Consider the following 4576-nt stretch of genomic DNA (forward strand, 5'->3'; position numbering starts at 1 on the left):
TTGAGAACTTGGGGGTTAAAATGACCACATCGACGCAATTCATCTATAATATCATATTTCAATTTGACATTTGCGCATGTAAAAGTAAGTGCGCAATACAAACAAATGTCAAAAAGCAATATTGCTTTCTTAGATGAATTGCTTCGATGTGGTCATTTTAACCCCTCTCGTAGCTCTGTCTGCGCTTAAATGATTAAAGACGGTTTTTTTAAACGGAATTATTTTTCTTATTCCGCTTAGTAAATCCCTGCCACGTATACTCTAAATCACACGTACTTCCAAATCGAATATACTATTCTATTCTGTAGTACTTATAAAGGTTGCTCAACTCGCACCAGAGGGACATGTTTGGACATGTTCTGTTTACGCGACGAGTGAAACGAGTGGTCGTCGAGTGGAGACCGACCCTAACACTTAACGAGGCTAGAACACTAGGGATGGTTCGGTGTAAAGAATTAATTCCTTTTTCAAATAGATTTTTCCAAGCCCTTGGTATACGTTCCTGTTTTATTTCATTTTATGGGACTTTCAAAAATGTGATAAAATGTCGGACTTATTATCACCTAAATAAGTTAAATAGATAAAATTTTAAATATAAAGTAAAATTTAATTGTATTTTATTTTATAATTTATCTAATTTTAATTTTGATTTGATTTGTTTTTTTTTGCCACTATCATCGTATCTATATGTCGTAAAAGTGGGGTCGGTCGTAACATCATCATCAGAATAGAGGGTGGGCGTTAGAAGACAATAATGGCCGTCATCAGTATCACAATCATTTTATTTACTTCCACATAGGTTTTGTATCACGATTAAATAAAGTCACAGCACAAGGTACACACTCACGGCAACGTCACGGTATTCGTAACGGTTATACAGTCTCTCGTTATCTAGCGCGCATAAGGACGTTAGCGCGAAGGGGCCCTCCACCACCCATGGTTCCAACATTCGGACCGAATCCTCGGGACATGTAAACGTACTTGCTAGGTGCTCTTTTCCGATCACACTTTCTTGACGTCCCTACAAGTTATAGGTGAGCGACTATAGCACTCCTCGTAATTATTCGACACGTCCGCTCAAGACGATGGTTCGCGGTAGACTGCCCGACTAGAACGGCAGTACACGTCCGCTCGACACGACGACTCTGTAGTGACTCCCTCGACTTCACGCAGCTCTGGCCGTACGCCACCTTTCGTCGGAGCGTTGCAACTTCATAACGGAAGTGATGTAACTTCATTTTATTTTCCGATTTGATCAATTTCTCTTCTTAATTCATAACTAACGCCGACACGGCCATCCTGCGTGACACACGTCCTCGTGTGTTAATCTGAAACAATATACCACAGCACAGTATCCAAGTTCGCTCGGTCATTCCTGACCTAACATGAGACTCTAAAGGACTCTGTCCGAGCTCTACTTGAGACTCTACATGAGCTCTACTTGAGACTCTACATGAGCTCTACTTGAGACTCTACATGAGCTCTACTTGAGACTCTACATGAGCTCTACTTGAGACTCTACATGAGCTCTACTTGAGACTCTACATGAGCTCTACTTGAGACTCTACATGAGCTCTACTTGAGACTCTACATGAGCTCTACTTGAGACTCTACATGAGCTCTACTTGAGACTCTACATGAGCTCTACTTGAGACTCTACATGAGCTCTACTTGAGACTACATGAGCTCTACTTGAGACTCTACATGAGCTCTACTTGAGACTACATGAGCTCTACTTGAGACTCTACATGAGCTCTACTTGAGACTTCAGTACACATATCCATCAAGTGGATTTCCCGTGTGCATCACCACACAGAGTAAACAATTTGAAAGAATGCCTCAATCAACATCAACAACAACAATGATCAAAAAACAAAAAATATCTTAGACTGTTCATTCTACACACACATACACGGGCACATAAATACTCGGTGATAAGTCAACATTGGCAACCATTTGCCACTTTCATGACAGACCACCATTGGTCAACTCAACAAGGTAATCATATACCACTAAAACCAGGTCCCCATGGACCTAAACAATCACCACACCTCCAGTCGCACACCGCGCCCTGAACAGCCTCTAACGGGACTGCAGTTACGACTACGCTGGAGCCACAGTTTGGCAACCATTTGCCACTTTCATAACAGACCATCATTGGTCATTTCCACAAGGTAATCATATACCACTAAAACCAGGTCCCCATGGACCTACACACTCACCACACCTCCAGTCGCACACCGCGCCCTGAACAGCCTCTAACGGGACTGCAGTTACGACTACGCTGGAAATGCAGCACAACAACAAAAGAGAAAATAACAATACCAAAGTATGTGTGCCGTGTAACATCTTATTCACTCTCTAAATCAGTAACATTTAACTCAGAAGGCAATTCGCTTCGAGGCATTTTTTCAAGTCTATTTCACTTAATCATAATCCAAATTATTTTACTTCGCAATGTTTACTTCACTTCATTACGATTTCCAATTTAACTATAGTTAACTAAAGAGAACTTTCTGCACTATATTCGTTTGTATCCTATTAAAACTTCCCATCTTTCAAATCAGGTAAAACAGATACGACTCACCAGGCCTTATAAGAATTTCCAATAAAAGATCAACCACTGGTCTTGTGACATGGTTTAGGTTTTCAACAGCGCCGGCGCAGCAAGTCCGGCTGGTATACAACGCGCTGCCACGATGTCGTCACTTTACACGGCTACAGCTCAGCCCGCGCCACTTAGATTGCCGCTTGCAATCCACCAGTTGCCGAACCACGTGCAAAGTTTTGACATGAAACAAAAGAATTCACTGTATTATCGTATTCACATGACTTTCTTTCAATCGGTTTAAAAAGATTTCACTAAAGAATGTTGAATTTTGAAACATTTGATGAATGACGGTAGATTACAAAACACGTTATTTAACGAGACTTAATTATCATGTCATGATTAATTTCTTTTTGCTTGGAGTGAGAAAATACAACTTTAACCACGCAGGTTAAGCGTGTCTAAACTGATTCGAAATATTTTTAGACCAAAATACAAAGATTTGACGATGATGAAAACAGATTGGAAAACGCGGTATGATTGACACGGATTGACACAATATGTCTCGGCAATTTGGTTTTAAAAAAAGCAATTTTCCCATTATTTGAAACGGAAATTCACCCAGCAATAAAGTCAATAACAATAAGGTTCCAGTATGAAAACGACTCACCGTAATAACAGTTTCCAAGTTGAGGTACCATAATTTCCAAACACGACTGCACACATTATGGAAATATTGTGATGTTCACGCCATCATATCTTACGGCATGTAGTGATGCCGATCATTAACAAGGTCCAGGTCACTTCAAATTCAGGTCCATCTTCAATGGACACTACATCTTCATCACGTGATCACACGAATGTGATAGTCATCATAATCTTCTTCTGATTGTGATAATCGAAACTTGCATTGTCTTGTTGTGAACGTCGCATCACATTGTCTTCATCCAAGTTCACTAATCCCACTTCTGATGTCGTAAAAGTGGGGTCGGTCGTAACATCATCATCAGAATAGAGGGTGGGCGTTAGAAGACAATAATGGCCGTCATCAGTATCACAATCATTTTATTTACTTCCACATAGGTTTTGTATCACGATTAAATAAAGTCACAGCACAAGGTACACACTCACGGCAACGTCACGGTATTCGTAACGGTTATACAGTCTCTCGTTATCTAGCGCGCATAAGGACGTTAGCGCGAAGGGGCCCTCCACCACCCATGGTTCCAACATTCGGACCGAATCCTCGGGACATGTGAACGTACTTGCTAGGTGCTCTTTTCCGATCACACTTTCTTGACGTCCCTACAAGTTATAGGTGAGCGACTATAGCACTCCTCGTAATTATTCGACACGTCCGCTCAAGACGATGGTTCGCGGTAGACTGCCCGACTAGAACGGCAGTACACGTCCGCTCGACACGACGACTCTGTAGTGACTCCCTCGACTTCACGCAGCTCTGGCCGTACGCCACCTTTCGTCGGAGCGTTGCAACTTCATAACGGAAGTGATGTAACTTCATTTTATTTTCCGATTTGATCAATTTCTCTTCTTAATTCATAACTAACGCCGACATATATAAGTTTGTACTGTTACTAACAATTATGGACACATGGTCTGAAATAAAATTATTGAATTGAATTGAAAAAAGAAAATGTTTTTCGACAATTTTGTCTTTATATAGTAATCAGACTAAGTGTGATTTTTATTTCATAATTTATCTTTGACCTAGGAAACTACCGAATTCCGATTTCGTTTTTGTCAAGAAAACTTTTAAAAATACGGGCCATGAACATTTTGGGAAATATTTTTGGAACCTTAGATTTAAGAGGCATACATGATTATTAATTTGTATTTTATTCACCATTGTTGTCTATCAAATGCCAATTCTTTCGCTTCCTTATAAGACACGACGTTCACCTTCTCTTTAATTTGTTCCATATTAAGCTCTTCTTGATCTTTCCCTTCCTCTCTTTCATTGGCATTCTTTGTTTCTTTGTGTGTATACTCTTTATTGTTTTAAAATAC

The 4576-nt window shown here is 40.2% G+C and overlaps 1 long non-coding RNA gene across 1 annotated transcript; it reads right to left on the reverse strand.

The window, feature by feature from the left end:
- Positions 1-764: 764 nt before the first annotated feature.
- On the reverse strand, positions 765-4124 carry LOC126369753 (uncharacterized). Its single transcript, XR_007566766.1, has 2 exons — positions 1495-4124; positions 765-1447 (listed from the first exon to the last, which is right to left on the reverse strand). It is a non-coding gene; the product is annotated as an uncharacterized LOC126369753 (long non-coding RNA).
- Positions 4125-4576: the final 452 nt, after the last annotated feature.

This window comes from Pectinophora gossypiella, chromosome 9 (assembly GCF_024362695.1).
Source record: "Pectinophora gossypiella chromosome 9, ilPecGoss1.1, whole genome shotgun sequence".
Lineage (NCBI taxonomy): Eukaryota > Metazoa > Arthropoda > Insecta > Lepidoptera > Gelechiidae > Pectinophora > Pectinophora gossypiella.